The 13,437-nt window shown below is 44.4% G+C and overlaps 1 pseudogene; it reads right to left on the bottom strand.

Moving 5' to 3' along the window:
* Nucleotides 1-413: 413 nt before the first annotated feature.
* On the bottom strand, nucleotides 414-6,742 carry LOC148214254 (uncharacterized; annotated as a pseudogene).
* Between the last annotated feature and the right edge of the window lie 6,695 nt (nucleotides 6,743-13,437).

Raw genomic sequence — 13,437 nt, 5'->3', positions numbered from 1 at the left:
AGTCTTCCATCTGAGCTCAGATTCTGACTGTGCAGGCACTGAGACTACAAAGAAATCCTTATGTCTAAAGCCATAGACTCGAAGACTTTCTCACCTCAGAATAACACACTATACCTGTGAGCGATTTAGAGGGGTCTGCTCACTGCCACTCACATGAGGAATTCTGTATTTGTTTATATTCCTCAGCAGAACTACAGCAATACCACAATGCAGCATAGTTTCATTTCAGGCTATTCTGAGGGCAGCAACGTTATAGCAGGCAATAGATAATACTGGGGAGATCTTGCTTTTGCTCTTAAAATTTGTCAGGATAGGGTTTTCATGCAGCCTTTTCTTATCCTCTTTCAGCTGAATTGTCAACAAATGGTATGTTCAGCCTATGAATATTTTCAGCCTATTATAATCCCCAAACATCAAAAAGTAGCAGTAGACATTTTGGAACCACCATCTCCAACCAAAGGAATCTGACATTCATGGGATCTACTGCAAGCTTCAAATTATTGAGAACATGCTGAGCATCATTATAAGACCCTGAACTAATCAATGCTCCCTTCAGCTACCAAGAGGAGAGTGCAAGAACTTTATTCAGCCAGTGACCTACACCCTGAGACCCCACAGGTGCTTCACACAAATGAAATTAATTGCTAGCATTGCCCCCCTCCTTCATGTACGAAAGGTCATTTGTAAATGTCCAAAGGATCTTGGCACTATTCCTCTGCAGTCTTAAAAAACCTCTGAATAAGAAATGATAGCATTTGGCTCAAGGGAAGAAATTCCTGGAGCCAGAAAGTGGGATGAGTCTAGAATTCCCACCTATAGAAAAACAGCTCTCTCACAACCTCCGAAGGTCAGCAGGGTTGCAAAAGAAAATGCCAGCTTTGTTAGAGTTTCAACAGAGGCAACAGAGCTAGAAAAAAAGTCCCCCCCCCACACACACACAATGCAGCTCTCAAAATTAGTTGACAATCTGCAGTTGCACAGGCCCAAGCTAATTTCAAACCAGCATGAAGTTCTTGTGTGGAAGTTCCCTTTAGTTTCACATGTACTAGAATTTGTCAGTCAGTTTTCTAGTGAATGAATAGATAAGTTGAACAAGCTGGACCAACACTTTGATTATGCTGTAAATGTGCTTGTTTTACTACAAACCTAGCTTCCACTATTCCCTGGATAACACCTGCTACAATTCTCAAAGGTGCAGAAACTTATCCAAAACAAAACTATAGGGTCCTTGGGGTTCTGTGAGCTTGGTTCTTTTCTTGCAAACGTTTCATTACCCGGCTAGGTAACATCTTCAGTGCTAAAATGGGCTGGGGTTTGCTCTCTATTTATGTGCTGTGGCCTGCCTTGCCAGTGCTGGTAAGGGTGGGTTTTTTTTGTTTTGCTCCTCTGGTAGTTCTTTGACTGGCATATGTTTGCTGCTTGATTGTGTGCCTGATGGTAACCTTTGCTTATCTGGGTGATGATTGCTGGTGATTGTGAGAGAGGGATAAAATATGTTATTATTGACAAATAGTAGCTTGAGCATGCTAAGAGTGCAGCTGTGTGAGAGATAAGGAAGTAGTGTTAAGTGTTATGGTTATCAAATAGTGGCAGATGGAGAGGAAGTTGTCTCCTTGTGTGGGACAATGTAAATACAAATTAATTTGGAGCAGTCTTTATCAGTATAATGCAGTTAGCTGAAACCTTGAGCAAATTACCATAGACTTGCAATGGATGAGGTTGGAGGGACCAGGAAGAAATCATAGAGCGGCCGGAAAGAGTGTACACCCTGAGTACCTTAGCCAATGGGGAAAAGGGGAAGGACTTGCGATCGGGAATGTGTATAATTAGGCCGGAGTGTGTATGTGGGTGTGGCTTCTTATTTGCAATGAAGCCCACCAGCCTTTGCAAACGCTTCCAATAAAATTTTACTTCTGACTAACCCAGAGAGATTTGTTTCACACATGATGATTGCTGCTGAGGTGATCTTCTGATCTTTTGTCTCTTTTGAATAGTATGTGGATGCTGTTAATCTCTATGTGTCTGTTAATTCTTTTAGACTTAGTCTCGTGGAGAAATCTTGCTTAGCCAGGTGCTTGCTAGATATACTGCACCAATTCCTAAACTCTCTAGCTAGCATGTCCTAGGAGGAGGACAATGTGTTATTTACCTAGGATTCAAGAAGGTGTTATCCAAGATATCTGGAAAGCCTCAGACTCTTTGAGTGATTCAGATGCATTTGTCTTTAGCAATGAAATCTTGTGGTTAAAATCTTTCAGTGATGGTATGCCTGAGCAATGCAAGTGTTTCTGCTGCACGTGTCTATGCATGCATGCAAACATACACAAACCCACCCAAGAGTTCTGGGAGCACACTTAAAGGTGTTGGCATGTTTCTGCCTGGAGGCACCTGCTACAAAGATTTACCAATTCTCTGACGTCTCAAAGGCCCAAAAGAGGATTCCCTTGCTTGCAAAGATTGTGTGAATAATAAACACAAGGAGATCATGCAGTTAAACATGTGGTGTCCTACTGCTCATTCTCATTCACAGCCAGATTAGAACTGCGGGAAGTTAATGACTTTAACCACTTCACACCTCTTGGAACAAAGCCAGCAAGCTGAAGCCCCAGCAGGGGGAAAAAGCAATTTTAACAGGAGATCTCCTCTCCCCCATCAAGTTCTAGGATAGCCATTAATTTTACAGCTAACTGATGATATACAGGAAGATGACCCATGATGTTACCAAGCAACCAACATTTAGAGGCTCCATATAATCCTGTACAATTTTTATCTCTGCAGATCAGTGCAGGTTTTAAAAATATGATTGTCACCATGCTTCATTTCTGCCTGAGCCACACATTCGGTATTGACCTGAAGAGATCAAAACTTTTCCTTAAAACCCAAGGAAAGCACTTGATGGGCATATAAATTACCATACTGGATTGGCCAATGGCCCATCTAGCTTAATATTCTGCCTACAGTCATACCCTATCAAATAGCACCATCTGTTTTTTGCTGGTGATGAACCAACTGCATCTAATTATGCACTAGTACAGTGTTTCTCAACCTTGGCAGCTTTAAGAGGAGTGGACCTCAACTCCCAGAATTCCCCAGCCAGCCATGCTGGCTGGGGAATTCAGGAAGCTGAAGTCCACTCCTCTTAAAGCTGCCAAGGTTGAGAAACACTGCACTAGCAGAACTTCTTCAAAATGGAACAAGCAGAGGGAAGTTCACCCACAGCCTTCCAGCCACCTCTTTGTAGCCAAGTTTTCATTAGAAGAAAAATGACAAGAAACCAAAGAGGAGGACAAAGTGTTACTTGCCTATTTGAGTAATGGCACTGCTGGGGTGATTTATCCGCTTCTACACTTCATAGGAACGTCTTCCTGTTCCTCTTCCCTTTCTCCTTCTTCTTCTCCCCCGAAACCTTTAGTGTGCTTTATAACAGCAGTTAACTGGAAAAGGATTTTATTTATTTATTTATTTAATCTATTTATTTAATTTTTTCAGCCACCCATCTCTCCCCAATGGGGGAACTCTGGGCGATTCACAACAAACATTAAAAACATAAAATATATAAATACATAAAACCTTAATTAAAAACATTACTAAAAAGAAGAAGGAGAGACCAAGAGGATGAAAAATCTGACGCTGAAGGCAGAAGGCTTCTATGGGGCTAGCCATCCCCATGCTTGAGGTATTCCCACCCCACCCCAGGCCAGGTGGCAGAACCAGGTCTTCAAAGCCTTATGGAAGGTCAGGAGTGTGGGGGTTAATCGCACCTCCGGGGGCAGGATGTTCCAAAGAGCTGGGGCTACCGCAGAGAAGGCCCGCCTTCTGGACCCCGCCAGTCGAAGTTCTTTCACTGAGGGGGTCCGAAGCATGCCCTCTCTGTGTGATTGGGTGGGATGGGTTGAAGTCATAGGGGAGAGGCAGTCCCTTAGATAACCTGGTCCCATGCCATGTAGGGCTTTAAGGGTGATAACCAATACCTTGAACTGGACCATAAAGCAAACTGGCACCCAATGCAGCTCGCGGAGCAGAGGCGTTACATGGGCCCTCCTTGGGGCTCCAACAGTAGCCTGCGCGGCTGCATTCTGGACCAGCTGTAGCTTCCGGATACTCTTCAAGGGTAGCCCCATGTAGAGCGCATTGCAGTAGTCTATCTGGGAGATAACAAGGGCGTGAGTGACTGTTTGAAGGGCATCCCGATCCAGGAAAGGGCATAACTGATGCACAACCCGAAGTTGTGCAAAGTCCCTCCTTGCCACGGCTGCCACCTGCTCTTCAAGCAGGAGCCGTGAGTCTAGGAGGACCCCTAGATTACGCACTGGGTCTGGGGCAGTGCCACCCCATCCAGCACCAAAGATGACAAAATCCCGGATACAGAGGAGCCACAGCCACTCTGTCTTACCAGGGTTCAGCCGAAGCCTGTTGTTCCCCATCCAGACCCTTACAGCCTCCAGGCACTGCGAAAGGGTGGCCACGGCATCACTTACTTCACCAAGGATGGAGATGTATAGCTGCGTATCATCAGCATACTGATGATACCTCACCCCATGATGACAGATGATCTCGCCCAGCGGTTTCATGTAGATGTTGAAAAGGAGCGGAGAGAGAACCAAACCCTGCGGCACCCCACAAAGGAAGGACCGAGGATGGGACCTCTCGCTCCCTATCACCATTGATTGGGATCGGCCCCGGAGAAAGGAGGCGAACCAGCACAAGACTCTGCCGCCCACCCCCAGTTCCCTGAGCCGTCCCAACAGGATACCGTGGTCGACGGTATCGAAAGCTGCTGAGAGATCAAGGAGAGCAAGGATGGTCGCACTTCCACCATCCTGCTCCCGCTAGAGATCAACCATAAGTGCAACCAATGCCGTTTCCGTTCCATATCCGGGCCTGAAACCTGTCTGGAAGGGATCCAGATAATCCGTTTCCTCCAGAACCCTTTGGAGCTGTGATGCCGCCACTTTCTCAACCACCTTCCCCAAAAAAGGGAGACTGGACAGAAATGTCTAGTACAGTAGGATCCAGGGAGGGTTTCTTGAGGAGGGGGTGCACCAATGCCTCCTTAAAAGCAGCTGGAAACACTCCCTCCTGCAAGGATATAGTAACCATCACCTGGATCCAACCACATGTCACCTCCCGAGCTGCTTTCACCAGCCAGGAGGGCCATGGGTCAAGATGGCAAGTGGTGGCCTTCACAGTCCCCAGGATCCTGTCCACTTCCTCAGGAGCAACAGGATCAAACCGTTCCCAGATAACTGGGTAAGAAGAGTCCCTCGGTGTCTCCCCAGACCCTGCCCCACGCTCGGAGTCTAACTTGGAACGAATCCAAGCGACTTTGTCCTGCAGATGCTCTGAAAATTCCTCTGCACAGCCCTGCAAATGAACCCCCACATCCCCCTTACCAAGAAGGGACCTAGTGATCCTAAACAGGGCCATCGGGCGGCATTCTGCAGACGCGATAAGGGTGAAGAAGTAGAGGCGCTTCACCGCCCTTATTGCCACAGTGTAGGCCTTGATAGCAGCTCTAACCTGTGTTCGGTCGGATTCGGTCTTTGTTTTCCTCCAGGGGCACTCTAGACGTCTCTTAACCCTCTTCAGCACCCTCAATTCCTCCGTGAACCACGCGGAGTGTCAGGGCCAATGTGGCAAGAGAGGTCGCATAGGCGTGATCCTGTCCAAGGCCCCGGCCGCTTCCCTATTCCAGGCAGCAGCCAAGGCCTCCACTGGACTGTGTAGCAGATCTGTGGGAATATCCCCCAGCTCCTTCTGAAACCCTGACGGGTCCATCAGGCGCCGGGGGCGGACTAATCGCATGGGTCCGGCCTCCCTGCAGAGGGGGGTGGTATAGGAGAAACTCAGGGTCACCAGGACGTGATCTGTCCATGACAACAGGGAAAGCTGTAGATCTCCCCTCAGATCACTTTGCCATTGCTCTGACCAGAAAACCAAATCCGGCATGTGGCCACTGTCCTGGGTTGGGTTCCACACAATTTGAGACAGGCCCATGGCTGCCATGGTAGCCATGAACTCCCAAGCCGCCTCCGAGGACTGTCCCAGGGACGGTAGGTTGAAGTCTGCCAGAACCATGAGCCCGGGGAACTCCACCACCAGCCCTGAGATGGCCTCCAGGAGCTCAGGCAGGGAGGCTGCCACGCAGCAGGGAGGCTGGTACAACAGCAGAACTTCCAACTGTTCAAGGGCACCCAACCTAATAAACAGTGTCTCACAGCCAGAAACATGTGGAGCAATGCCCCTGAAGGCCACTAGAGATTCCCGGATCACAACAGCCACCCCTCCTCCCCTGACCTGGCCTCTCGGCTGGTGCCACACTGAGAACCCAGCTGGGCACATTTCTGAGGGGCACCCCGCCCTCAGGCCCCAGCCAGGTCTCAGTAATGCATGCCAGGTCTTCCCCCTCCTCGGTGATCAAGTCACATATGAGGGGGGCCTTGTTGTTAACCAACCTGGCATTAAGCAGCAGCAGCCGAAGGCCAGGGCCCCTACGAACCTGCTGACCAGGCTCTGGGAATGAGCCAGGAGGGCCAGAACATGCCACCAGTAATACACACCGGGGGCGTCTTCCCCGAAGATGGCCCACCGTCCATCTCCCGCCATATCATCCCCTACCCGTCACCCCGTCGATACAGTAGCCCACCGCATAATCCCTGGGGGCTGTAGGCCCAGATGCCTCCACTCCTGAACCTCTGGGGTCCCCAACCCAGGGCAAGGGTCCCTCCTTCCAGCCACTCATCCTCATTCACACCCAAACACTCGCAGGTGAGGGAGGGTCACCCCGGCACACAAGCTCGCGCTCTCGGCGCCACCAGGACCCACCCCCCACCAAACCTTACACTCCCACACACTCTCTGCCCCCCTGCATGACCTCTCTCACCAGTCGGCAGGGTGGACCTCCCATTCACTCCCTCGCACCTCCTGTGTCCCACCCAGAAGGTGGATCCTGACCCTAATATTCTCATGCACTCCCCAGACTCCCTCCCAGACTCTCATGTATTTGAAATGATGAAGTTGACCCAGACTAATTGTGATTGTTTAATCACAACACTACAGTATGAAAACCAGTATTGGTCCACAACTCTTGCTTTTTAAAATTTTTTTTTAACCATGTTCACTCTTCTAAGCTTAAAACATTTTTGAAACTACTACCTCGCTTGTACTATAAGCAGCATGTATACTTGTAACAGTCACAATTCCAAATGCTAAAGATAAATATATTTTTGCATTTCTTGAGGAAAAGTAGAAATGTTTTCACTTCCTTAGTATAATTTTACTCCTTTTAGTTTTTTTTTTTTACCAGCTGAGTTTTTCCCTGAGTTTGGACTTGAACAGATATGGCCCTGATTGTATAGAGGAAGTTCTGTAAGAAACATCAAGGTAAAGAGATATTTCCTTTTAGGTGGGGGAAGACAATTGGGGTAATATTTTTGATGCTGTTTTGATCATATCCATGGGAATGGCCTGAGGGAGATGGGGGCAAAGAAGGAGAAAATAAGTTTTGAATGGAACATGCATCTACTTAAACCACTATGAATTTTTTTTAAGCTTTCCCATGTTCCTTTCCAGTATAAACAACTCTCCTTCTAAACTTCCATGCTTGAATGGATTAGTAATTTCCTGCCTGGCTGCCTCAAGAAAAAAAGTGTGACAGGGAAGACCCATCCCCAGTGATCTGACTAGATTTTAAGGACATAGGAGCAATCCTGTTGGATCAGACTAACAGCCCCTCTAGGTCTGGGTTTAGTTCCATGGACCAGTTGGACGCTTATGGGAAGCCCATCACTTTCTGCAAATGGAGAAACATAATCAAAATTAACTCCTACAGACCTCTTCTGTAGTGAGTCCCTACTTCCAAAGTTATCTAATTAAGTCAACACAGTACTGGAACTAGCTTCCCCTTCTCACTTTTTTTTTTTTGGTTTGTTTGCTCTGAACTTGTATGCCATGATCTCAAAACCTGAGCACTGACTCAAATGCATTGGCAGTGAGGTAGCATGTAAATGTAACTTGTAAATAAATTATCTTCTTGAAGTGGGGGAAAACTTCTAAAACATCTTTCTGTGTCTAGAGTGTTACCATCTCCACTTTTTATTGTTGCAAAGGTAGAAAAACAGATTAATTTTAAAGACATGACCCTCACTCTGAAGAATGCAATATAATCAAACATGGTATTTTAATAACCTGTTGAATATGGAAACAGGAAAATTTCAGGATTTCTTCTCAATAAAATGCCTTCTGGTTTCACCCTTGTGTCTCAAAATTTCTCTGCAGACTTTATCCAGTGTGAGAAATAGGAAGAATGCTCCAATCAGCACTAGGTATCTGCCATTTCCATTTCTCACCAAGCTACTGTCCCAGCATTGCTCTTAGGCATAGAAAGAAATGGCAACTGTCCTGCTTTGATTTGAGCACTATGTGTTAGCCCTGGACCCTGATGTGGTGCTGGGCCTCCACAAGTTGTCAAAAGGTTTTCATATTCTGGAAATGTTCCACAAACATAATAACAGTGAATTTGAATAACATGTGCTAATAGGGTCCCAACTCCTCCTCTCTGCCAGGATGAGGTTAGGAGTGTTCAAAACAACTGTGTGAGAATGAAAAGTAGAAGCAGCAAGTTGAAATTGAGAATCAGTGAATAAGGTAGATACTTCATCCCTGCTACCAGTTCTCCACTTTCAATCAGTCCTTTCTGAATGTAGACACTCTCTTCACCAAAGAAAGGGGAAGTTGTGCATATCCTGATCCTGATTTCCAGGAATGTCTTGGATGCAGCTCCAAAAGTCTGTAAATGCCACCATCATCATCACCATCACCACCACCACGTTTAATGAGATAGAAAGGGAAAATTATTAAATATATGACTGGAGAGTCATCCTATGAATTCTCACTGATTTTTATTAAATGCAAATGTTTGCTTGGGTCTGCCCATAACATACTCAAAAGCAGTTGCGGCCCATGGTCAGAAGGAATTCTGTACTCTATCCTAAAGCTTTCTTTTCTTATTTAAGCAAGCCATGGACTGTGGGTATTCAGCTTGTTTAGCATTAGATTGAAATGATTTAAATAAAACAGAAAAGTCAGACAAGTTTTCTTTCAGCTCTACAGTTCTTCAGAAAAGTCCCTACATTCCTAACTCAGCTCTGTATGCATTCAGAACACTGTTGAAACTTCCTGCAATGCATTAAGGGGCCTGCAGACTAGCAGTGACTCTGATTATGCCATAGCTCTATAAAGCCACTGTAATCTTCCAATGAGAGGCTTGGAAGTTTGGGGCGGAGGCAGCTGGAAGTTTCTTTTTTCCCCCTAAATTGGGTTGGTTGCAGGTCCTGAGGACTGAAGCAATGGTCTCCTGACTGAGCCTGGAACTCAAGCCTTCTGCCCAAAAGTAAGACTACCAGATCTGAGCTGTAAAAATCCAGTTACCTGTTGCTGGCTTTCTACTACTACCATGCATTCCAAACAACTTGGATTGAGTTATCTTGTAAAAAGGGGAGAGGGGGAGCCATTTGTTCAAAAACCAAGTTCTCTCTAGTTCTGCCCCATCAAGTTTCTAGAGAACACACAAAAGGTACTCAAGAATAGCTTAATTAACTGCACCATGCTTTCACATGAGTGGCAGTTACATGCACCAAATATTTCTGAATTCAAGTAGAGGGCATGGGAGATGGAATCCCTGGAAAGATTCTGGAAGACCCATATTAGATGTTTGTGACTGCCCTTCACATTTGTAGAGAATGCACAATTGCTGTAAAGTGTGCTAGACTGTGATGGAATGAAAACATTTGGTTCTGCAAAGGCCCATGGAAGAGACACTTGCACATGGATGCTTATTCATTGGTTAGATTTATATTCTACCTTTTCTCTAGGAGTCCAGGCCAGCATATATTAAATTCTCTGCTGCAATTTTATGATCACACCCAGTCCTGTGACATAAGTTGGGCTGAGAGATAGTAAATAGCTAAAATAACTCAATAGCTGCCAAGGCCATGGGCAGGCTTGAACCTATGTTTCTCTGAGTCCTAGTCCAGGACTCTGAACACTACATCACACTGTCTGCCATTGATCTATTTGGGGGTCTTTCAAGGGCATACTATATACATCTCAATAAATCATGAACCATCCTTTAGAGGGGGATTAGAATTTTCTCGTGTTTCTTTTTTTAGCGGTTTTTCACCTAACTGATATTGTCATTAGCAAAACTGCAGAAGGAAAAATATGCTCACTCCTTAAGCCTGCAGAACAGCTGCCATTATTTCCTATGCTGACAAGTCAGAATATTCTTCTCTGTTATTTGAACAATCCAGAAGAAAAGAACAAACCTGGACCCCCCACCCCACCCCCATAATCACACATACCTTTTTCTGGCCTGGGGTTTGAGTAGCTTTTTTCAGGTTTTGTTTAATGGTAGTCACCACATTTCTATTTTGCTTCCTCTGTTATAAGTGACCCCAGCTTTATATTATTCCTTTTAAGCTGATTGAACAAATGTCACCAGCACTTAGAAATCTCTGTTTATTCTGCCTCTTGTTTCCATCCTGTCCATCTACTGCAGTGCCAGCTCTTAAGGCCTTGAGTGCTGTCAATCTTAATTAATGCACCTCGTAGCCAGGATACCGTATTAAGTCATTAATTGTTGTCTTATGGAAATATGCCTTTATTAATTTCCTGCGCTTGTTCTTCTGGTTGTTGAACAACAGAGCTTTTTGTAAATCAGCAGCTAAGAGCTCAGTGCTCCTTGAGATCCATTAGGTACATACCTCTGGGAGGGTATTATTCATCCAACAAACATTTACATTCATTAAAGAAAGAACAGCGCCACGTCTCTTCTTGAAATTGGCTTGTTTTTCCTCCAGATGTCTGGCACAACAATGTAGGATGGTTGTGATCTTTTAACAAAATGGAAATAGGTAGTGTAGTGTCCTTCACTGATCTCTGCCAAAGCTAGTCAAATCCAATGGTACACTTATAACCATTGGATACAAGCTCACATTTGTAAAGTTTGATCACCATGATAGTTCTCTGCCATCCACATACTAAAGTCAGTTCCATTCAAAGTTAATTCCTCCCTTCAACTATTCCTCCTCAGTTCTGTTGCTTGAAGGACCTTATCTCATAGCAGGCATATTCTTGATTTGAGATTATAGTCTCTACTTGTAATACAGTATAATCATGCTAAACTGGAAGCAATGTTCTTATTTTATTCCTTTCTGTCTCTTCCTAAAGTTGGAAAGACTCAGCTGTGTAAAGCTCCTTTAACTATTCTTGGGTCTAGAACTACAAGTTCTTCTATAGCGTGAGTTTAGGCTGGTTCTCACATCTGGATAAAGGTAGTCTTTCATTGACGTGCTTTAAAAAACATCCAGATCACGCTGTAATGTGTTGTATCTGAAGCTGCTTCTGAGGTGGCTTGGAAATTTTCATTCAGAATATGGAAGCTAAACAGCTAACCTAAACCAGGCGTATGAGCTCATTATGCCTATGCTTTGGAACTCAGCTGGATCTCACTCTGCTTTCAAATCCAGTTTATAGCCCTGGTCTTGGTCTTTAAAAACCTTTACAGCTTGGTAGTGAGGCACCTGAAGGAGCACCTATCTCCACAGTTACCTGCTAATATTTGGTAGTCCTCATCAGGAACCCTTCAGATATTCCCTTTACCTATCAGGATGACGGTATCCCAACGTCCTGATAGTTTGGCCTTTCAGTGAAGTCAATTTGCAGCAGCTTCTGTAACTGTCTTCTAGGAGGTATGTGATGTTAGCACACAATGCTGGTAGTATAAATGAATCTTGAAGGGGTGACAGTGAGGAGGAGGAGGAAAGGACCTCCTCGTATGTCTGTGATGTATTCATTTTATAATGTACTTTTGTTTATTGAGTTTACACTTGCTCTTTCCAGAAGCAAGCTAATTTATATCTGTCCTTTCATAAAAGTCATTGTATGACAGATGAAATGTCAGCAGTAATTAAACAGAATCACTGGGGTATCTCCTGAAAGAAGCACAGAGTAGATTGCATTGGAGAAAGAGATGGAAAGATGTACACAGACTTCATGACTACACAGCCAAGATTGCTTCCTCCCTCTTTGTCTCTTACTGTTTTATCCCAGTTAACTGTGCTCTGCCTTCTCTTGGTTTGAATCAAACATTACATTTATAGTTTACATAAATATGGAGAATACAGTATGTAGTATAGTGATTAAGACATAGGAACTGGACTATGGAAAGTAGGATCAATTCCATCATCAGCCATAAAAGCTCACTGGATGACTTTGGTCTGGCCACTCTCGCTCAGCCCACCTTGCCTCCCAGGGATGCTGGTATGAAGACAAGTTTGCAGGAAAGAAGGCTATGTACCCTAGAGCTCTTGATGGAAAGTGGGATATAAAGCTAACAAATGACTGCATCTTTATAACCAAGAGAGAAGCCTGAGACTATCAGAACAAAGAAGCCACCACAGACTGGTGGTATATTGAGACTATATACTCTGATTGTCAGCAACTCTTCAAGGTTTAGGGCAGCAATCTTTATGGCATCTGCTATAAGATCCCTTTAGATTCCATGTAGCATCTGAATCTCTTCCCCCTGCCCACCCCAATCATGGAGGTGGGATTGCCACACAAATACCAACACATACACAGCTGTAATGTGCTTACAGAATCCCTAAATTCTAAAACATTCAGGAAAGACCCTGAAAAACCAACCCTCTCTCAGATGTCAGCTCACTCCTCACTGGATCCAGTGCTGGGAAAAAGAGGAGGGGGAGGAAAGAAGGAGGGGCAACCCTTGTTGTCAAAAAGCTGTCCACCTTTGCTTTAGAAATCATAAAATCTGGAGTCCAAACTATGCAGAGCATATAGCTGTTCCATTAATTTTTACCTTCATGGGTTAGGATTAGTGATACTGGGCAAACCATTGATTTCTTTTGTTTTCTTTTTTTTTAAGAAAAGAAGTGCCACTGCTCAAAACAACTTAGGAACTTCTGACTTAATAGTTCCTTTGATCTTTTAGATTAAGCTGGCTGTGGTAACTGAAATAATAATACTCTGCAAATGTTCAAAGGACTCTCATCATCATCTGAGACTAGGAAGTGGTACTGAAAATATGTCATACTAATTAAAGAAAACAAGGGCCATTTGATGATAATAGTTAAATCTATCCTTAATTCTCTAACTGTAAGTAGAATGCATAGTTCACGTAATAATTTTTATTTAATACTGTATGTATTTCAGAATTTTAAATTCCCTGGATATTGGAAAAAACCCCAAATCTTAACCACCTATCAATTTAAGCAATTAAGTGTAAAATAAACTGAAAAAATATGATGATTTTTTTAAAGACATGTCCAGCAATGGATTACAGGCAAATATATTTGTGTATTAAAGGCTAGTTATGGTTATAGACAGCAAAGACTGCTCAGGAGAACTTTCATACAT

Source organism: Python bivittatus, unplaced genomic scaffold (assembly GCF_059951505.1).
Source record: "Python bivittatus isolate LINGU-HERP-01145 unplaced genomic scaffold, Pbiv_v1 ctg000700_np1212, whole genome shotgun sequence".
Classification (NCBI taxonomy): domain Eukaryota; kingdom Metazoa; phylum Chordata; class Lepidosauria; order Squamata; family Pythonidae; genus Python; species Python bivittatus.
This window is presented reverse-complemented; position numbering and strand designations above follow the sequence as displayed.